This window comes from Myotis myotis, unplaced genomic scaffold (genome assembly GCF_014108235.1).
Source record: "Myotis myotis isolate mMyoMyo1 unplaced genomic scaffold, mMyoMyo1.p scaffold_m19_p_16, whole genome shotgun sequence".
In the NCBI taxonomy this organism is placed as follows: domain Eukaryota; kingdom Metazoa; phylum Chordata; class Mammalia; order Chiroptera; family Vespertilionidae; genus Myotis; species Myotis myotis.
In genome coordinates this window covers 7183883-7207457 of record NW_023416320.1, presented here as the reverse complement: position 1 = coordinate 7207457, position 23575 = coordinate 7183883, and the positions used below count along the sequence as shown (strand labels likewise).

The 23575-nt window shown below is 38.1% G+C and overlaps 1 long non-coding RNA gene across 1 annotated transcript; it reads left to right on the top strand.

The window, feature by feature from the left end:
* The first annotated feature begins 774 nt into the window (after positions 1-774).
* On the top strand, positions 775-21844 carry LOC118670610. The gene is made up of 3 exons (XR_004972404.1): positions 775-933; positions 3256-3466; positions 18943-21844. It is a non-coding gene; the product is annotated as an uncharacterized LOC118670610 (long non-coding RNA).
* The last annotated feature ends 1731 nt before the right edge of the window (positions 21845-23575 follow it).

Sequence of the window (23575 nt, the reverse complement as noted above, 5' to 3'; positions counted from 1 at the left end):
TACCAAAGACTTGTTTTGCCTTTTTAATAATTAGCTTTTATTACGGCTGTTTCCATGTTGTTACCAAATCAGCTTAATAGTATGTCATGTATATTGTACCATCATCATGAAAGCACAATTAGGCAGTCACTGGCATTTGCTATTCAGTTGTGAGCTACATAAAATTCTAGAAAGGTCTGCACACGGATGGGTCCGCCCAGCAGTTACAGAACGGCTGCAGGCAATGTGGTCTCTGTTCCTAACATGGAAATGGGTTGGAGCCAACCGTAGGCTCCTAACATTTTCCATACTCAGAGTTTTACATTAAGCCTCAGATTAGAGAGAACCACTTTTTGCTCTTTAGGTTCAAAATGTATTTTAAAATGTGACCCTGCTTTTAAAAATCACCATAGAGACTGTCCATATGGTATCAGGAGAAGGATATTCATGATCAAATAGGAAGTGCTGCTGCTTCCCTTCCCACGTCTCCTATTAAAATATTGCCCATTGGTTTTCAAGATTTTTCCTACTGCAGCAACTTAAAAATAATTTGTATATCAATTTTATTTTTATTTTTTGTTTACTGTTGTGTTGTGATTCTTTCTTCTGTTGTCACAAGTATGAATATCCGGTAATGGGCACCATTCATTTCTGTGCTCAGTAGTTTTCCTGGGGTGCCCGTGACAGGGAAAATGTATGCATTAAAACAAATATAATAAAAAGCAGCTCTCTTTACAATTTCAGCCCAGCTGCCACATTGATGGATACACTCTCTCGCACATGCTCCAGGTGGCGTCTAATACCTGACTCCCCGCCGAAGCCACTATTTGCACATCTTAAACCACTTATTGGATTTGTACAGGATTTTTCAGCCTGAGTGCCATCGCTGTGTTCACGTGGGTGATATTTGTAAATCCTGGCTTTACATGTCATTCACCGAACCATTGTCAGAAGGTATGTACCAGAATCTTTGTGCATCCCCGGTCCTCTTCGTTGGATTAGATGGGGTCTATTTTGTGTAACTAAAAAAGGGCATTGGTCATTCTATTTCCATCGTTGCCAGCATGAACAACAAAGAGAAATTTAATCAGGCTTGTCTAATGGGGCATTTCTTTGTCTTTCAAATTCATATAAAATTAACTAAGAATCTGTATTCAAAGTTAATGGTGTTAAACCTGTTTTCAAAATATGTATCTCAAAAGGTTCTATTCAACTCATTGGCTGTTGTTTAAAACTCTACTTAACTATGGTGTCAGTCGCTCTGAATTATTGAGCTTAAGACCATTGTTCAATGTGGACAGCACTTTAGTATGACACCCTGTTGTCATACTAACCTTACAATTCAAAGCTTTTATAGATATGGATGGGAGCAGGAGATGACTCAAGCAGATGCCTTTCTTGGGTTTGAGCTGTGTAACACAGCACAGCAATCTCCAGGCAAATCCTTTGTTCTGCCCATTGTTTGGAAGTAACACAGATTTCAGGCGTTCCTAATATCACCAATATTTCTGCTCACGTATCTAGAGCATGTAACCCTTTAATAGATTTGATAATACCAATGAACAGGAACAGCAAACAACTGTGATTTATAGACAATGCCTCACATGTGACTATGTTGCTGAATCACAAAGAAACATGATTTCTTAACTGTATGCCACTGGAATTAACTGCACATCAACATATTCATAGCTCTGAACCTCTGGGTTTATTTTAAGGATTCCTATTGCTGAATGGTTGGGCTTCTTTCTCCTGAAGTTGTTGGCCTAGTGAACACCATTGGTATTCAGAAGCACTAGAGGTCACGTGGGCTGAGGCTCAGCATCTCCGTATCCTCTGTGCAGAATAAAGACATAAGCATTCCCTTGTTTAGTGATGCTTGTGAGTTGGTATTCCAGAGCAGTTGGTTTGAATTGTGACCTGAATCCAATTATGTGTGTGTGCAGTGTTGATTATTATTACAGCTGGGTGCTCTGAAAGGTGCTGGGGAGACAGAGAAACAAGAATCATGGCCTAATGATTGCATTTAGCTGTGGAGTGGGCTTCCATCAGTGTTCTTCGCTCAACTCCCCAAGGCACAAAAACGAAGCATGCCCGGGTGGCAGTGGACTGGATATACGACACGAAGGAACCATTAGACATCTGCGGGTCAATAATTCTTGTGCTAAAGGGGGATTTGCATCCCGAGAAGAGCTACTCCTTTACCAGTAGCACCGTCTGCCAGGTTCAAAGTTCACTCTCTGCAAGATACTAAAACACAGGCTATTGTGTTCATTCTACATTTTCACAATTATCAAAATATCCATTAAGTACAAAAATCAAAGATACTTCTACATATGTGTTAGGACCTTTGGGGGTTTGGTGGGGAACCAACAAATAGAGTGTGAAAAAGTAAGCATGACACTTTTTACTTAAACAAAATCTTCCCTGTTCATAGCATGAGCTAAGGGCACATGGATGTGCTTACACCATATAACTTAGTCTTTCTAGTACAAATGTTCATAGATATGAGTCTCTGCAAAGGTCAAGATGCAGGGTGTGGCGGGCGGGGCTCCTGAGGGCGGGGCTGGCTGTATCCCCGAGAGCAGGGTTTTTCCCTTTTCCTGGGCTGTGGCTTCTGAAAGGGGCCAGCACCTCTTGGGAAAAATGGCTGTTTCGGTTTGGGGGCATGGGGAGTGGGATCGTCTCCACGTCTCCCCCCAATGCTTCCTACCCCAGTCTCTCCTCAGGCACCTCAGTCCACACCAACCCTCTCTCCGCTGAAGCCTCAGGTGGTAGCTGCTGCAAATGAAAACCCTGTGCGCTGGGTGGGTGGGGGGTGGGTGGGGGGAGGAGGTAATCTACCAAGGACCTTGCATGCACATATGCATGGCCCCTGGACACAGACAATGGGGCGGTGAGGGCCTGGGGCAGGGGAGGGCTGGAGGGGTCAATGGGAGAAAAAAGGGGACATATGTAATACTTTCAACAATAATTATTAAATAGCACTGACTGGTTTGGCTCTGTGGATAGAGTGCCAGCCTGTGGACTTAAGGGTCCCAGGTTTGATTCCGGTCAAGGGCATGTACCTTGGTTGCGGGCACATACCCAGTAGGGGGTGTGCAGGAGGCAGCTGATGGATGTTTCTCTCTCATCGATGTTTCTAACTCTCTATCCCTCTCCCTTCCTCTCTGTAAAAAAATCGATAAAATATATTTTTTAAAAAAGAAGTATTAAACAAACAGACAAACAGACAAACAAACAAACAACAGAACAACCCTGTGGCTTTATCTCCCACAGGTTCCAGATTCCCAGGCAGCCAGAAGCCCTGCTGCCTTTCATGGCTGGATGTTCCATGGGCCGGGTCTTGGCTCTGGTGCTGCGGGCGGTGGGGCCCACCTGGGCCCTGGGCCTCTGTCTTCTTAGTGGAGGGCTCCCTCCTCACTCTCGGCCTGTCCCCATGGAAGCTGGGTCAGCCCCTCACAACCTCGTCCTCGCTACCCGTCTCCAGGTATTTTCTGTTTTTCCTTGATATGCCTCCTCGCTGAACCTCAGTTGGTAATTACGGATGAATGTTCCCCAATTTTACTTGTATTTCCAGTCTGGCCATACAGTAGAGGCGTCAAGACATTATAACAGGGGTCCTCAAACTTTTTAAACAGGGGGCCAGTTCACTGTCCCTCAGACCGTTGGAGGGCTGGACTATAGTTTAAAAAAAAACTATGAACAAATTCCTATGCACACCGCACAGATCTTATTTTGAAGTAAAAAAACAAAATGGGAACAAATACAATATTTGTATTTGCATGTGGCCCGCGGGCCATAGTTTGAGGACCCCTGCATTATAACAATTCCCTACACTAGACTGGCTCGGTGGGACTTCTAGCATCTAACCCCTGAAACCAATCCAAGTTAAACATTTTTAAAGGGTTACATATTTAGAGACAACCTATTTAAGAAACCTTGGTTTGATTCTTGTAGTCTCATTGATATTTGCCTTTAAATATCACGATTGAATATTTAACTTGTATGAATCAAAGATCATGAAGTATTTGTAGACATGTCCTATCAGACTGCGTTAGAGGTAGACACAAGGAAAGCCCAGAGCTGAGAGATGAGAGCTAAAAGTTGGGGGCGTACCTTGATATCATATAAAATGTTTAAATTTAGTTCCTTGAAATGTAACCACTCCATAGTAAAAATCTATCACAATATGATGAACTGTTAAGGTTCATGTAAGCCTTCCACTACCTGTGATATAAAAAATTCAACCATGCCCACCATATACAAATCCAAGAATCTTAAATTCTTTGAAATCGTGGATTTTCTAACTCCTTGACTGCCTCTTCAAAGCTAGTTATGAATTAATTTTGTAGTAAACTAGTTACAGCATGTGAATTTCAGCTACCATGTTTCAGAAACAGGCATTACACATAGATCACAGCAACTCATCCTCCTGATTCAGCGACAGAAGAGATGAGCCCAGTTTGAGTAGTGAGCACTTGATCCTCCTTAAGTCACTCCCCATTATTGAATAAAAGAGAGTAATTCCAATTATTTCTTTGAGGGAAGCACCAGAAAAAGCTTAAGGATGCTTCCTTACTAAAAATAAAGTCATCCAACTTAAAGGAGGAAAAATACTGTACCCATGACCTCTAGTAACTATTCACTTCAACATTCTATTTCTCCAAAGGAGGGAAATGGGAAAGAACTACAATCTTACATGTTTCTGTTTTGCCTTCACTATCCCCCCATGATGTTCTTATTGTGTTAAGCTAGCAGTTAATGATACAGAGTTCCCAGCTAGGAAAATTCAAATTTAATCTGTAAGGAACAGGCTTTGAAATAAACATGTTATCTAAATAACTACTTGGTAAAAGAAAGAATTTCTCTAGGGAACAGTTTCTGCATCCTTCGGTTCAGAATTTAATTTCTTATAAAAAAAAACAAACCCAAGTTGCTTTTCTGTAGTAGACATTTGCCATTTGGTTTTTAAAAATCAGTTATCGTTTAAGCCACTGATTCATGAATCATTCAGAGAAGTCGACCTAAGTTACCAATGAATGACAGCAAGAGCTGGACTCTCAGAGGAAATGGCCTGTGGCTTATTTATCTTGGAGAGCATCCTTGTCATAATTCTTACTGTGCACATATATTTTGTGGGCCATTTTCTTTTCTGTTTTTCCTATTCTCAGGTAGAATAAAAAAAAAAAATACCAGCACCAATGAAAAAAGCAGAGAGAGAGAGAGAAAGAGAGAGAAAGAAAGAAAAAAGACACTGCTCATGGGTCCTGGTAAAGTTATTAAAGGATTAAAATCCTCTCCATGTGGAGGGGCAGACATGGTTTCCATCAGTTCAGGGGACATGCTCCATGAGCAGGAAGGGAAGAAAAACATTCACCATTGTGTTACCCCTCCTCGCCCCCACGGAGTGCCCTAAACCAACGAGCTCTTTACCAGTTAACCATGAAAATGACTGGCCTTCCCTGCTCGAATAAGATTCTGAAGAGCATCACCATGCCAGAACGGAGCTAACAAACACAGGCCCATGTCTCCAGGCCGGGCCCCAACCATGGGAGCTACTGGAGGAGGAGAGTCAGGATGCACAGAGCAAAGGATGCTTTCGCCTCTCACTCAGGTGCAAGGGGTTAGAGACAACCCCCAAGGTCTGAAACGGACCAAAGACAGCTATCCCTGGGTGATACAACAAATCTGCAAGTCTGGCCTCCAAGGTAGTTAAAACCATAGGACTTCAGGGGATCGGGATGAGACTGTGGAAAGTTCGCTTTTTGAATTGCTTTGCTTTTCACGGAACACAGACTGCTGCTCACGCTTGAGCAGATGATGCCAAGTAAAGGTAGAAATGACTTTTCTCACTAGAAAAATTAGGCTTGGGATGGACTGAGGGACTGTACAAAAACTCCAGTGGAGAAAAACACTCTGTCTTAATTGTCTGAGGTTCAAGACCCTATTTTGACATCAGGGTGGTTAGAAATCTTAGTCTGTATAATGGAGATACTTATAACACTGCCTTCGTAAGAACAGTGGAAGGCCATGTCCAATAACGTGGGCGAGCATTCTTTATGAAGAGTCACGTGGCATGTCGTGAAGCGCACCTTTCAGTCACAACACAGGAGTGCATTTTGCTCCTGCAAACCCTGACCTCAGTTCTGCCATTTAATGTGTAGGCAAATTAATCAGGTTACTCATAAACTCCTTGGGTTCATCCTTCTCAGACCTATCTTGTGTATGTCAAAATAGATACATACTACTTGTAAATTTCTTTAAGCTTTCAGGAAAGTTTCCCAAAAACGTCAACATCCAACAAACACCTACTCTGTGAAAAATGCATGGCATGTGCTGGTGTTGCAGATTTTAAAAATTCCTTTCAAATGGCCATCTTCAGTCAAAACATTTCAGGGTTTTTGTGTGTGTGTGTGTGTGTGTGTGATTTTTTGTTTTTGGGGGGTTTTTTTGTATCTCTCAAAGAAAACAATACATACTTAAAGTCTGTTGAGTTTATTTCATTTTTTACTATTTTTTAGAAGCAATTAAAGCACAATTTTTAAAAAGAAAACAGAAGACACATTTCTGTTACACTCATATATTTTGACCATAAATTTTTTAAAAAAAAATCTTTTTCAACATTACTACTGCCAAGTGTTTTGTATATGGAGGACCTCATTTATATGTGATTTACCTTCTTTCTTTACTTGATTACGTAGATAGAATCAATACAGAATTTACTTATTGTAAGTTGCTAGGTTCCAACAAGATTTAATATCTGTATGGATTCCTCTTCATCACTAGATGAATTTTCTCCTTTAAAATGTTTATCACATAAAACAAAGAAGCTGAAAAATATTAACATGGTGCAGTATTATTTTTTTAATTTTAAATAAACTGCTTTAATTTTTTATTTCAAGTTTTCTTAGTGCTATGAATTTTCCTGTTCAGTGGAAAGAATAGTTTTCACCTCAACTTAAGACCAACTTAAATCATTCCCCCACTCCTCACCAGAATTTATGATCTAAGGGAGAATGACAGACCTTTCATCTCAATTCTACTTGCCAAATTTGAATTCTTCAACAATCCTACCAAGAAAACATTGTGGCACCATTGCGTATCTGTTTCATTTCATTTTCGGAAAAAATTACATTTTTTTGGTCTACGTGGAAAACAGGGTAACATTATAATAATTAGAGCAAGTAATCAGAAAGTCAGCATCCCAGTGAATATAGGTTGTTCTGGAGTCTGATGCATGCGTATGAACCCTCATTTGCTAATCAATGAACATTTGCTAATCAATGAACCTTCCTGTGTTCTGCTTGCCTTGTCTGTAAAATGCAGATATCCTATCTTTCTCATAGGGATATTTAAGGTTTATGTTAAGACAATGCATGTAAACTTGCAGGAGATATGGTTTGTAAGCATTGGTAAATAGTAGCTATTATCATTATCAATATAGACTGATCTCAGATATTTCAATTCCATTATTGGTCCTCCTCTCTCTGCTAACTGATTGTATCATGCGTCTAAAATCGGGTTTTGAAACTTGACTTTATTAACCTATCAAGTATATAATCTGTTGCTACTTTTCTCCTCCGAAGAGATTAGAAAGTTCCAGCATTGCATCATGACCAAAGCAATATGTGTGTATATTACAGAGAAGTAAATGTCAAGGAGATGTGTGTGACAGACACCTCCATTAGCTGGCCTTTTACAGGCGCAGAAAGGAAGATCAGGAATGAAGGAAACAGCCTCGTTCCTGAACTGATTTAAACAAAGCTATGGACCTAGAGCCAAAGTCCTTGTAAATCTTCTTTATTTTTTAATGTTTGCTTTTACTGATTTGAGAGAGAGAGAGAGAGAGGGAGAGAGAGATAGAAACATTGATGAGAGAGAAACCTCAATTGGCTGCCTCCTGCACGCCCCACGCTAGGGATTGAGCCCACAACCCAGGCATGTGCCCTGATGAGGAATTGAACCGTGACCTCCTGGTTCATAGGTCCGATGCTCAACCACTGAGCCATGCCGGCTAAATACACATATTTTGAAAGAGCATGAAACTACAACCATAAACCCAAGTTTAGATAGAAGAAATGAAAGTGGCTTCCAGTATTTTTCTGTTACCTCCAGGAAATACATTTGGCAGCTGCTGTTACAAATGGAAAAAAAACCCCACATTGTTATGCAGAAGGCTTATGTCCTTGTGATTGATGGACACTTACTTCTGAAAATATGCCTACTTATAATCACAAATAAAATTTCTCATGAACAATCAATAGGCTATGAGACTTATGAATTTGCTTCCAAGAGTTAACCTCCTAATTCCACTTGACAGTAAGGATCAAACTACTGCTCCACTGTGATAGATAATCCTCTGCATGGGGTGGTGAGACTGGGAGAGCAACAAGGAGGCAGGGTACAGGGGACATCCATCTTGCTACGTAATTTATGAATTGAACCTGAATCCTTAATGTAACTGGTGGTGAGTCAATGTGCTAATGCATACTTGATTGAATTTGGCTTAAAATGCGAAGTTCAAGTGTGCAGGTGTCTTCAGCAGGTGCACAGTAGTCTGCTAATAAAAAGAAGACATTAAACCTGAGGCAAGGCTTACTTTGCTGCATTACAGAAATTCCACAGACCTATAGAAACTCCACGAAATATTGCTTTAGGGAGAGCTATTCAGTCAGTGTCTCTTCAAACCCTGCAAATCAAGAAAACAATGTGCTAGTTCAAGTTTATGCCATGAGGTTTTTCTTTCTTAAACATGAAGATGAAATATATTAATACCCCCCCCCCCGTTTGAGTATCATCTTATTTATATAATTGGGTCTGAAAATGTTGTACTTGAAACGTCAAAAAATAGACATATATAGGGAAATCATATCATGCTGTATTTTTTTTCTGAAACACTTATAATAAACACAGTTGGAGTCACAGTGTCATAATGGAAAATTGCTGTTAATTTTCAGTTTACGATGTGAAGAGCTGGGAACTCGGGTTGCACTGGGAATTAGCTTGTGCAAGCTGTAAAGATTCATTATTTAGGGTGTGGTGACATTTGAAGTAGCCCAGCCATTCAAGGAAAAGGACCAACTGGCAAAGGGGTGCTTTATTTAGGAAGTGGCCACTTTCTATGGAAAATAATTCCATATGAGAAATGCCTGTGAAGAAATCGGACATATTTTTCATCTTGCCTCAAACATGTTTCAATAAGATGTCATTTAATAACTTTTTCACACAAAATGTTTTCATTTGAATGTCTACCCTTATGGTATTTATTAAAATATCACAGGAACAAAGGAAGTTTCATCACAGAGCTGTGTATTAGGCACTAGAACTCAAATAGAGATAGCATTTCTTGTTAAAGAATAACTTCTGTGTTTCCTCCAGTTCATGTCATAATTTATTGTGTATACACTGAAACATACAATGACCTCTTGTGTGTGTTCTATTAGATGCGAATAAGTTACATTTATCTAATACAGTGGTTCTCAACCTTCCTAATGCCGCGACCCTTTCATATAGTTCCTCATGTTGTGGTGACCCCCAACCATAAAATTATTTTCGTTGCTACTTCATAACTGTAATGTTACTACTGTTATGAATCGTAATGTAAATATCTGATATGCAGGATGTATTTTCATTGTTACAAATTGAACATAATTAAAGCATAGTGATTAATCACAAAAACAATATGTAATTACATATGTGTTTTCCGATGGTCTTAGGCAACCCCTTGTGAAAGGGTCGTTCGACCCCCAAAGGGGTCGCGACCCACAGGTTGGCGACCCACAGGTTGAGAACTGCTGATCTAATACTTGTTTTGAGGATTGAGTATGTGAAGGTGGAGAATTTCCTGTTCGTGATATAGAAGTGGTTTTCTGGTTGGCTGATAAAAATCTCGTTGCACTTGGGTGTGCCTATGTGCTACAACTAGATTGGAAAACAATAATTTAACTGCCGTCTAAGCAAGGTTTATAAACCAGTTTTGTAATGCTCCTTACGTGTGCTTCCAAGGCTAAAACAAAATTTTACTCTATTATTTTCTGGTCCCTCTAACATAGACCCTAATGAAAGGGCAACCCAGAGTTGATTCACTAAATCTAACATTCTGTCCCAGACTTCCCAATAAAATACACACAAAAGCCAAAATCTAAACTTTGGTAACAATTAAATATCTCAAATTTTATCACATTAAAACTATCTCACTTAAACGTTGTCATACTAATAATTTTCCAGCTTTATTAAGATACTAGAGGCCCAATGCATGAAATTCATGCAAGGGGCTCAGCCCTCACAGCTGTGGTGCCTGGCTTCCTCTGGAAGGTCGTCCAGAAGGTCGTTTGGAGAATCGTCCAGACGGTTGTTCTGCTGTTCGGCCGTCTGGTCTAATTAGCATATTACACTTTTATTATTATAGGTTATGGAAATATGACATGTAGGTTTAAGGTATGCAACATGATGATGTAATGCACACATATATATTATAAAATTATTACCACAATAATGTTAGTTAACATGTCTATCTCCTTGCATAACTACCATTTTGGGTGTGTGTGGTGATAACATTTAGGATCTACTCTCTTAACTTTCAAGTATATAATAAAGTACAGTTTACCTATGAACAACATGGGTTTAAACCCAACTGTCCACTTATATGTGGATTGTTTCAATAAATATGCTGAAAAATTTTTGGAGATTTGCTACAATTTGAAAAAACTTACACACAAACCATATAGCCTAGAACTCTTTTTAAAAATTAAGAATATGTTAGGTATGTCATGAATGCATAAAGTATGTGTAGATACTAGTCTATTTTATCATTTGCTATGGTAACCTATATACAAGTCAAGTATAAAATGCTAACATTTATCAAAACATATGCAAACACTTAAGGATAGTGCATGGTGCCATTTGGAGTCAAGAGAAATGTAAACAAATACAAAGATGCAGTATTAAATCATAAATGCATAGAATTAACCATAGTACATACTGTAATAATACTGTAATAATTCTGTAGCTTCCTCCTGTTGCTATTGCAGTGAGCTCAAGTATTGCACAAAACTTACAGGCGGATTTTCCACTAAGGGAGTTTGAGGACCCAACCCCCACATTGTTCAAACGTCAACTGTTTTACAAACCATAGTCACCGCACTTTACATTCAATCCCCAGAACTTGTTCAGCTCACTGACTCAATGCAGACTTGCCTAATCCCTGTTCTATCCTTAATCTGGGGCATTAGCTAGGAAAATTATTGGGACTCTAAATGACCATCTTGGATCTGTTGTTGTTGCGGGGCAGGGAGCAAGTTATTTCTTTCATTTGATTTGGTTTCTTATGCCACATTTTTCAACTATTTATTATTATTATTATTATTATTATTATATTGATGGTTCTGTGGGGATGACAGGGAGAGGAAATGCTCTATTAAGGATCTTGATCTTGATGAACTTGGAATTTGTTAAATATGGCAGAAGATGAGAAGGTCAGAATTTTGTCCATCTTTTGCTTTCTTTTTGTTCCTTTGGTGCTTTTGTTCACACAGCATATTTCAGCGATTAAAAGTGGGGGTTAGTCTAAAGTGATTTTGCACTGGAAGAGTCACTGTCCTGTTGAAAGCTTGCTCATCCTACCCTACTTATTTTTTCCCAACAGAAAAACATCCCCCAAATTGGTAATATTTTGTCTGTTTTCTTTTTACTCTGTGCTTTCAGGAACTAAACTTGCTATAAAGTGCCTAACTCAGATTTTCACCGTTTTGCTGATAGTACTGCTACAGATCATCCACAGTCATCAGGTTCAGAATCACTTCAATGCAAAATATTTGACCAGTTATCATTTGAGACATCTGGCACCATTTGTTCAAACATTCGTTTCCAGTGCAGTTCAGTATCCAAAACCCAATTTAGTAGCCTCTGTAAGTCTTCACAGTTTACATCCCATATATATTTTCATTTTGGAACATGGTCGTTTTGGAACATAACTTGAGATCAACGTTACCTAGTGTTATTCTAGAACTCAAATTTCCATGTGCCTCGGAATCACCTGGAGGGCTTGCTAAACCCATATTTCAGGGCTCCGCCCAAGAGTTTCTGTTTCAATAGATCTGAAACGATGAGTTGGTATATTTAACAAATGTCTAGGTCATGCTCTTTCCAGTCTGGGGCTGCACTCTGATATCCACTGTTCAGCATGACTCTGAAAGAAAGCATTAAAGTGATTTAAAAGTCAATGCTGCAATCGAAAGTGTTTTTTTCTGGAAACATTTTCTTAATAGTTTCAAGAAAATAATTCAGTCCTCTTCCATTAATTCCAGAGCCAGCCCTTTCACGGGGCTTTCAAATTTTTCTTTGCTTGTCTTTTCCCCTAACTTGATGTATATTACTTGAGGACAAGAACTGCGTTTTGTTCGCAATAACATTCTCAAGATGCATTAACTTTCAACAGAGCATAATGCATAACAGGTTTATTGACATATTAGAAGAATACAAAATGAGGGCAGATTTTCCTTTTACACTTTGCTTAGACAACATTTCACCATTTGGTATTGTCATTTGAATGCTAGAGTGATCTTAGAAAGTGTGATATGGAGCCAGAAAAGTAGAAGAAAAAAATGCAAAATCCACTCTGATGTCACTTAATATCTTAAAAGAGCCAAGGAAATAATAAAAAGCAACAACACAACAACAACGCTGCCATATGAAGAAAGTTAGCTAATTTAAGGGTGGGCTGCCAAATTCTTTAAATGAAAGGAGGAATTTAGTGAAGTGTCATTTTACTGTAGACCCAAAGCCAGATACCACTTCATTTGCAGCTCTATCTGTCCTTAATGACCTTGAGAATAATGTTCCCAGATGTCTGCATCTTCAGCTCTCACACAGGCCACAATCTGTGGTTGAGAAACAACCCTGATTAACTAGGAAGGCAATTCTAAGTATTTGTCTTGAAAGGGAACTCCAAATGATTTAGACAGACATAACTGGTTTCTTGAGGGATTTTTTTTAATCCTGGGGAAAATGTAAAGTTAAATTGAGACATAGTGAACCAAATAGAATTCATAAATTTAATATTTTGTGATAAGGAATTACCTAGGCATTCTTGATAACTTAAGAACTTGTAATAATATAAAAGAGAATTTAACTTAGTAAGTTATTTAAAAGATTTCAATTTAAGCATGTGATTGAATGATGGATTTTGGTTGCTGTTTTTATTTGAAAGTTATGGAGTCTGATGTATCAAAGAGTACTGTAACATTTAAGATAACGTAAGACTCACCATATCCATAAATTTAATGTACTGGTTGTGAAAGTATTATTTAACTACTTGGGTAAATTTTATTTCTTAGTCAAAAAGTGTGAAATACTTTTTAAAATTTCTGAATTTATAAAGGCAGCTCAAATGGTTAAGGTGAATTGCTCAAGTTATGAAAGCCCTCTTAACAGTGATTATTTTTAAGTAAAGAAAATTTTAATTCACTGCTTATCAGTTTATGACAGTTCAAATAAATCAAATTAGGCATTGGAAAGTTCCATTAATATAATTATTGTAGTGGATCTATTTAGCATATATTAAATTAATATTCTATATGAAAAGTAGACATCTGTCTTTCATGTATTTATAGAAAAGTCAAAACTTTGACCATTTTATTAGGCAACAGATTAAAAAATTTCCAAAGTAAGAATAATACAGACAAAATTATTCATTCAATATGGAAAAATAGATTTCAGTTAAAAATAAAATACCACTATATGGGAACTATTAAAAAAGATATCTCAAATATCTAGTTAGAATTAACACAACACAAAATTGAACAGTATATAAAAAATCAAAACACTGAAATATAAGAACCAATGGAATGCATAAGAGCCAATGATTGAACAAAATAATTAGTTTAACACAATTTATTAAGCAATAAGATTAATTTTTGAATGTTCAAATTAAGGTTGGCATTTAAGAAGTGATATTTATACCAAAATAATTCCCAGGAAGGGATAATAAGAGAATTAATAAAGGGCGTACAAACACTGATCATTAAAATCAAAAGATGATATAAAAGTGAACTTAATAGATTAAGAAAGAACTAGGTTTATGAGTTTGTACCTTTAATAAGGTCAATGTTACTTTCAAAATGGAAGTAACTAGTGAATAATGTTTTTGTTGATAAAAGTCACCTGTTAAAGACACCAAACACTTTATGCTTCTGGAAGTGTAGCAAATTATGGTTCTACAGGCGTGGCTGCATAGAGTGGCCCTATTACAGGAACTGGCTGGGTCCATGGTAGAAAGATTTGGGAAGCACTTCTAACTTTTGGCCATTAGGTGACTGATGTAAATAAGAGTCAGAACCTAGCCCTGGCCGGCATGTCTCAGTTGGTTGAGCATCATATTGTGCACCAAAAAAGGTTTCCGGTTCCATAAAATATTGCAACACTTTCAAATACATCCTTATTTTTTAACTCGTGAAATATTATTCAGCAATAAAAAAATAAAATCTTATCATTTACAACAACGTGGATGAACCTAGAAAGTATTATGCTGAGTGAAATAAGTCAAACCGACAAAAACAAGTACCATATGATTTTTACTTATATGTGGAATCTAAAATATCAAAACAAACAAAACAGAACAAACTGATGGTTGCCGGGAGGGGGTGGGGTGGTGAGGGGGAGCGAGGGGGAGAGATAGGCGAAGCACAAATTTCCAGTCATAAAGTAAATAGTCCTGAGGATGTAATGTACAGCACAGGGAATATAGTCAATCATATCATCATAACTTGGTACAGTGGCAGATGGTCACTAGACTTGTCATGGTGATCACATTGTAAGGTCCATAAATGTAAAATCACTATGTCGTACACCTGAAACTAATATAATATTGTATGTCAACTATAATTTACTAAAAATATATTAAAATAAATTTAAAAACACACACAAAAAGAATTCATTTCCATTGGGAAGGTGTTGCAAGTGAAATGAACAAATCTAAATCATCCTGTCTTTGTCCAAGCTGAGGCTTGTAGTCCCTGTTGGGACTTAGGTATGAATGGTTTGTGACTCACCTGCCTCGCATGGTGCCTGAAAATCCCACCAGTCACTGCCTACAGCATTGTTCTTCCAGAGACCTTGGAGGAGAGTACATGAATAGATAATAGCAATTTCCATGTCAGAATGGATTTTTTAAACTCAAATCATCTAACTGTCACATTGTTGCCGTGAAAATATTCCCAGTTTTGGAAATGAACAGAACTAAGTTTGAGTCTTCCTTTTCTGCTATTTAACTATGTCATACTGAGCAAGGTATTCAACCTGAGACAAAGGGACAATTTAAAATACATATGAAAAATGCTTAGCAGGCATCTGATACATGTTGATGCCCAAGAGATGGTCATTTTCTTTTGGTTTCTTGGAAGTTCAAAAGGAAAATTTGAAGTATCAATAATAATAAAAGCGTAATATGCTAATTAGACCTGATGTCCTTCCAGACGAAGCCAGGGCTGCGAGGGCCGAGGCAAGCCGCTACGGCTGCGAGGGCAGAGCCCCTTGCACAAATTTTGTGCATCGGGCCTCTAGTGTTTTAATAAGAATGGAACAAGTAGGCAGATTCCAGTGAGGACAGAATACTTCCTCTTATTTCATAAATATCTCAATAGTTGAACAAGAACCATTTTTTTTTCTCTCTCAAGATTGAAGAGACAAATTATTGAACTTGTGTTGCTGTTGTTGTTTTTTCTTCTTTCTCTTTTCTCCTCACTACCCAAGTCCAAATAGGATATCCGAATATTCCACTGGTACTTAAAATTCAATATGTCTAAAATGAAACATAATCTTTTCCAACATGAATTTTTTTCTCATGAATTATCCATGGCTATCAAAGGCATTAAGAGTCTTGCAGTTTTCTACTATATTCAAATATTAGTTAAAATAGGCTCACATAGTTATAAAGTTATTGTGTGTGGAGTGGTAGACGGGGGAAGTCTCAGTAGTCATAATCCTCAAGGAAAGATTTGGAACTATATGGGACTTTTGTATTATTATAATGACTAAGAGATATTACTCCAATTTAGTGGGTAGAGACCAGAGATGCTGAAATATTTGCAGTTCTAGGTTTTCATCCTTTATATTGAAGAGTTGTGGAGCCTAAAATATCAGTGCAGGCCCCATGAAGAAATGCAAACAAAATCTGCCTGCTCAAATGCCTCCTGTTCATTTTCAACTTTCCATTCCTATTTTCATTGGACTAGTCCCGTGGTCGGCAAACTGCAGCTCGTGAGCCACATGCAGCTCTTTGGCCCCTTGAGTGTGGCTCTTCCTAAGCCTTAGGAGTACCCTAATTAAGTTAATAACAATGCACCTACCTATATAGTTTGTTTAAAAAATTTGGCTCTCAAAAGAAATTTCAATCGTTGTACTGTTGATATTTGGCTCTGTTGACTAATGAGTTTGCCGACCACTGGACTAGTCCAAGCTTTCTATGACCTTGAATCATAGAATGCTATTGTTTGAAAGAACTTGAAGATCATCTAGATGAGGGAACTTAAGCAAAATGGTCCAATTTACATAACTACTTTCTTACAAGGCTTAAGTTTGATCTCAGATCTGACTTTTACTCTATTTCCTGCCTGAAATTATAATATTATCTAACCGCTCTCCACATTCAAATGTATCCTCTCCTGGAGAGAGCTGACCATTAAATCTTTTTATGATATGTTTTTATTTATTTTAGAGAGAGAGGAAGGGGGAGGGAGAGAAAAATAGAAACATCAATGATGATAGAGAAACATTGATTGGCTGCCTCCTGCATGCCCCCTACTGGGCATCAAGCCCACAACCGGGGCATGTGCCCTGACCAGGAATCAAACCAGTGACCTCTTGGTACATGGGTTGACACCCAACCATGGAACCACACCAGCTAGGCTAAATCTTTTTAAAGAACCATTCTCAGAACATCACTTTCCAACCCCAAGCAACCCTCAAGTTTCCCATTGCCTACTAAGTACATTCCTTAACCTGACATCCTAGACCACCCATGACCTGAGCCAACCAGCCCATTTAGTGTTATTTCATCCTCCTCTCCTGCCTTTTTTCAAGTGACAAACTGTCCCACTGGTTAATTTCCAAGCTCACATTGGGCACTTCACATCTTTTCCTCAAGCTGTTCCTTTTGCCTAAAATATTCTCCACATTCTTTCCCTGTCAAAACTCTACTGACATGCACATGTTTCCTCCTCCATGAAGCTTTAAAAAATAATTTCCTCAATCAGATATAGTCTTTCTGTGTCACCTTTAATCCTTTATAGCTTTTATTAGAATTATTATGGTATTATATTTGAATATTTTGTTCTATTTGAAACAGAGACTAATATGTGTAACATTATGTACTAGTATATTACATTATTTTTTATCTCTACCATATTTTGCACATATAAGGTAGACTGAAAATTTTAGAGATACACAAATATCTAGCAACAAGTGTGGGGAATCAAAAGAAAATTAAAAGCTTTCCCCTCGTCTGTTCATTTTATAAAAGTTTTAAAGGGCTTCTCATCTATAGTTTAACACTTCTTTTAACATTATAATTGAAATTCACTGAAAATGTGTTTCCATTTCAAAGAAAACAGAAAAGAATGATACCATCCCTGTTGCCCTCAATAAAAGTCTCATTTATCTTTGTCATCTAGCCCAAGCTTTCAGCAGTAAGGAAGGAAGCCTCATTAATAAAAATCAGAGCAGATCTTCTACCTTGTAGATAAAAACTACTCAAGTACCCTAAAGATAATTACACTGCAAATGATAGCACGGAGAACTGAAGATGCTGAATTGGCATAATTGGTTGATTTAGAACCATAATTGTAGAAGGACAAAATGTTTGTAAAATCATTCTATTATTGATACCATTGCTAGTTATTAATAACAGAAAAGGAGCCAAGGGAAGTTTAGACATTATAGGCATGCTCCCTGCAAAAGACTGGGGGGAGGGCTCCAACAAAAGGAAGATAGACGCATGCCCAGTAAAGTTAGGGTGACGCAGGGAAGGTGCTAACTGTCAGTCACACCTAGGAGCAGAGGTCATTGGCCAGAATGGGCATGGCCACTGCAAAGGCATGGACATTTGGGAAAATATAATCCCCTAAACAAAGCTCACTCTCTTGGAGCACTGTGTTTAACGCCTGGCCCGTGGGGCCCTTTTGCTCCTCTTCCTTGCGTTCACCCGTATGGCCCGTTGGCCATGCAGACTCCACACACCGTGGACTAATGGGCTGCCGCTAGCCCGGTGCCTCACTGGACCGGGCTCCAACATGGGAAGGCAACTCTGGACACTGGCTCTGACTTTAGCTCCACTGACACCCCAGCTTCTATGACTGGACTAAGGGAAATGGGACTCTGGAAATGCAGGGATTTAATGCCACACAAATAAAAATCATTTGTTCTCTTGTGTGAGTCTCAGAAAATTCCTTTTATCTGGAAATTTACAAGGACTCCATCCCCAGCAGCAACTGGGGGAGATGGGCACGTTCTTCTCCGGGAACATTAGCACTGCGTAACCTGAATCTTGGTTATAAATAACCAGGAAGGTAGAGCCGGGGATTAGAGTCTAGTGGTTTGTTTTTTTTAATACTAATCGCTCACAAAATGATGACACATAAAGGTAATCATTATGCTAGGTTATAATTTAATCTTTTCCTACAAAAAAATGACACATTCATCTTTGAAGTTTTTGTACAAAATTCAAAAGCTACGTTGTTTTAATATGCAATTTATGGTAATATACCCTCCAATGCTTACTCTCTGAATTTTAGAAATGTGGGGGTTTCTGTCCTATATTTATGATGTTATTTTATTTGTTACGCCATGAGATATTAGGCTACCTTCTTTGTGTTGCCTTGTACTTAGAGCTCAGCAGCAAACAGGTGACTTGAGCAATTATTCTGCACTTCACTAATAGCTTACATTGTTTTCTGCATTTTCTTTTTGTAGAAAAGGTTACAACACTTCTCTGCTGGATGCTCCATCAAGTCTTGTTTACTGTAACCAGAAGATAGAATTTCCAAACAAGCCCTGGTTGCTGACAGCACTAGGAGAAGCATGCGGCCTGCCATTCCGGTCTCTGTCAAGCCCGAGCCCCACCTGCTTTCTGGCTTTGGCTGACACTGGTTGGTTTGGCCCCAACACAAGTGTTAGAGCATGAGCATGTGAGATGCCACAGGCCAGGTGACATGCCAGTGCTACGAAGCGGGTGGATGGCGGGGCATCTTTGTGTACATAGAAAGGCCACATGCCCCACCAAGCTGTGACAGCCACTTCTCCCAAATTAAATGAATAATATTTCTTTCATTATGTTCTCACAAACATGTTGTAAAACAATAAGACTTGAGCTACACTCAGTCCATATTTCGGGATTTCAAACGAATGGCAAGTGAATATTCATGTTTATCTCTGAGTTGATTGACAGGTAGAACTTTAAAAAAAACACACACACACAAAAAACATGTTTGCCCTGGTCGGGTGGTTCAGGTGGTTGGAGTGTCCTCTTGTATACAAAAAGGTTGCAGGTTCAATTCTAGGTCAGGGCACATACCTAGGTTGCGGGTTCAATCCCTGGTTGGGTTGTGTACAAGAAGCAACTAATCCATGTTTCTCTCTCTCTCTCTCTCTCTCTCTCTCTCTCAAATCAATTTAAAAAACATGCTTATACCTGATTTAAGAATTACCTTTTCAAAGCAACACAAATCATCACATGGCCAAATGCTGCAGAGCAGCAAATAACTTTTTTTTTCACTCTAATAAAGCAGTAAAGAACTTACTAGAAAAACAGTGTAGGATCTCATACAGATCCTCACAGTTTCCTCAGAATTTGTAGTTCTGTACGCTCTCACCAGGTCCATGCTGCTAATGCACCTGCAGTTGAATTTATTTCAAGTGTTAGCAGAAAAGGATTAGGAAAAAAGTTACACTTTAAAAATTCTAGTGTGGGTTATAGCGTTCATAAATGTGCTATATCCGGAAACCCAGGGGTTCTCTGAGTTCTGACGTTACTGCTGAATAAATATGTGAACATAAAAGTTAGATAACATTTCTATGGTTTATTTTTTTCATCTTAAAAATGGAAGATCCAACCCAAGGCCAAAATACTTCTGAAATTTTTGAAGAATTGCTAACGAAGAACTCAGAAATCCTGAAAGACTCTAAAGGGCTCTTGCCTCTGCTATCCAAATTTTAAATAAAATCACTGTGAAATTTGTGACTATTAGCATTTTTTCCAGCATAATATGTTTTTAAACTTACATTTTTAAATATCTTTATTTTTTTAACTGCTTAGCTGAAAACCATGAACTTCCAAGGAGCAGAATACATCTAGTTAAATTCTTTGTAATAGATTTTACAGATAAGAAGTGAACCGCAGAGGGATTAAAAAAACAAAAATTATGTTAATATGTGGGGAGCTGTAAGATTTAGACTTACATCCTATAGTTTGTGACTTTCACAACTACTCCCTAATGTTCCTAAAATAACCCACCATATTTCAATGTGGGAATACGAGTATTCTGCAGGACCATAGTCCAGAATTTATTGTGCTATAAATTAGAGCACAATAATTTATAGTCCAGTTTTACATCAATGGACTCATGGTGCTTTTTGGCAGCCAAGTCCTTTTTCACCTTCACCAGGAAAACAGCATCTTCACTGTTTACATCAAAGAAAGGTCACTGATACTGCGCTAAGTATGCTTGCAATGTTATGCTGCCTAATAAATGTCCTTTGGGGAGTTTACTTATTCCCGTTCTGTGTGCCGAGTAGATTATTGCTGATAAAAAGTTATGCTTCCCCCGAGAACAATAGAGAAAAGTCCCAGTTATCTTTCCCCAAATTCTGGGCCATTTAGAGCATCTTTTAAGCCCATCGTTGGAATAGGAATGTCATCTGTTTGAAATAGCCTGCCAAAATAGATTTAAATTCAGGCACTCTTGGATACGCAGGCTCAGAGACCAGTGAGGGGAATCTTGAGACCTTGTGGAGACAGCTTTTATTAGAGCTTAAGTATTAGTATTCAACAGGGTGACTTTGAAGACTGAATCTCTAAGCAGAATATTCAGACGTGGCTGCTATCCTCCATGTTTGTTTGTTGTCTTTTTTCTTTTCTTTTTTTTGAAGTCCAACACGGAGAAGGTTGTTCCTCACTGCACTGTGTATATTTCAGTAGGGAATCTACAGAAAGAAGTACATTACCTTGTTTAAACATATTGATTCTCTGTGCCAAGTCCACCATTTTGAGGAGGATACCTCTCAAATATTTTACTGGTAGTATGGATGCAAAATGGTAAACCAAGAAAAAAATAACACGCAGATAAATAAAAAATTTTCCCTGACATTTTCTCCCCCCCCCCCCCCCGCTTTTTTTATTTGTTCTTGATTTTATATTAATTTCAGGTCACAGTTCTATAATTTTCAAAGTGGTCCCCTGGATAACACTGGCACGATGCAGGGTGAGTACAGTATTGTTGACTCTATCCCCTATGCTGGGCTTCAAATCTCCAGCACTGTTTTGAAGCTCCCAATTTGCACTTCTTAATCCCTTTACCCACCCCAGCCCCCAGGCCTCTCCCTACTGGCAACTCTCAACTGGTCCTCTACATCTCTGAGTCTGTTTCTGTTTAGTTTGCTCATTTATTTTTTTCTTTAGAGCTCATATGTAAGTAAAATCATATGGCATTTATTGTTCTCTGTCTGACTTATTTTACCTAGTATAATACCCTCTAACTCCATCCACGTTGTCGCAAAAGGTTAGATTTTACTATTTTGCATCTTTTTTTAATTTTTAGTTTTCAATTATAGTGTACTATCAATATGATTTTGTATGGGTTGAAGGTAGGTTTGCAGAACCTCTGTCCCACGGGCTGTATAAGGCCCATGAAATCAGTGGGTCTGGCCCTGCCAAGGCATTCGAGGTGAGTTAATTAAATGTTAGACCAAATATAGCAGGCTAATTATTAAGTTGATAATTTTGTATGACCAGCAAATGATGTTATAAATATCCAAATAGCCCTTGGCAGAAAAAAGGTCCCCCACCCCCACCCCCTGGTTTAAGGTGTATAAGCGTAGTGGTTACACAAGCATATACTTTACAAAGTGCTCCCCCTGATATTTTCAGTACCCACCTGGCACCTTACATAGGTAGGACAATATTATTGATTATATATTTCCTAAGATTTCATTCTTTTTTTTATGGTTGGATAACATTCCAGTGTATACATGTACCACTTATCTATTGATGAGAACATGGGTTGCTTCTTTATCTTGGCTATCATAAATGACATTGCAGTAAACATAGGGGTGTAGATAGTCTTTGAAATTTGGTATTTTGGTTTTCTTCAGATACATACCCAGAAGCAGAATTGTTGGTCATAAGGCAGTTCCATTTTTAGTTTTTTGAGGAAGCTCCATGATGTTTTCCATAGTGTACCAATTTGCAAACCATGAACAGGGCACAAGGGTTCTCCTTTTTCCCCACAAACTCACCAAAACTTGATTGTTGATTTGTTGCTGATAGCCACTCTGACAGGTGTGAGATGGTTCTCATTGTGGTTTTAATTTGCATTTCTCTGATTATTTTAGTGACATTAAACATCTTTTCATATGTCTATTGACCATCTATATGTCCTCTTTGGAGATGTGTCTATTCAAGTCCTCTGCCTGTATTTTAATTGGATTGTTTGTTTGTGTTTTTGGTGCTGAGTTGTATGCGCTCTTCATAAATGTTGGATATTAACCCTATTATTTGATGTATCATTGGTGAATATCTTCTTCTGACCTCTTTCCCCTCTACACCAACCCCTGTCCCCCCCAGGCCTTCACTACACTATATTCTGTGTCCATGGGCCATGCATAATGCATGTAAGTTCTTTGGTTAATCTCTACCCATCTCCATCTGAGATCTGGCAGTTTGTTCCATGCATCCGTGCCTCTGGACCTATTTTGTTCATCAGTTTACTTTGTCTATTTGATCCCATGTATAAGTGAGATCGTGTGATATTTGTCTTTCTCTGGCTTACTTCACTTAGCATAATAATCCCCAGGGCCATTCATGCTATCGCAAAAGGTAAGAGAGCCTTCTTTTTTATAGCTGCATAGTATTCCATGGTATAAATGTACCACAGCTTTTTTACTAAGATCTAGAAGCAGTCCAAGTGCCCATCAGTATATGAGTGGATAAAAAAAGCTGTGGCTTTCCTTTTTAATTATTTTTTTAGCTTATTCTCTCGGAGACATAAAGAGATAAACTGGAGGTAACACTTGAGAAACACTCATAATGAAATATGAAATAAGATGAAATGATTGTACCATATATCAAGCACTCACCCAAATGAAAACTAATTAAAATGTAGCAAACATAAAAAAAAATGTAGATAAAGATGAATCGGAGAGATACTTTGTCGGAGAAATGAAGTACTAAGGAAAAAACAAGCAATCTCTGATGAAGAGGAAACTGATACCAATATGAAACATAAAGAATTCTAAATCAAATGACTCCATCAAAAGGACAGTAATCCTGGGCTTTAGTTTGTTATGTTGTTACATTTATTTTTATTTTTTAAAATCTTTATTGTTGAAA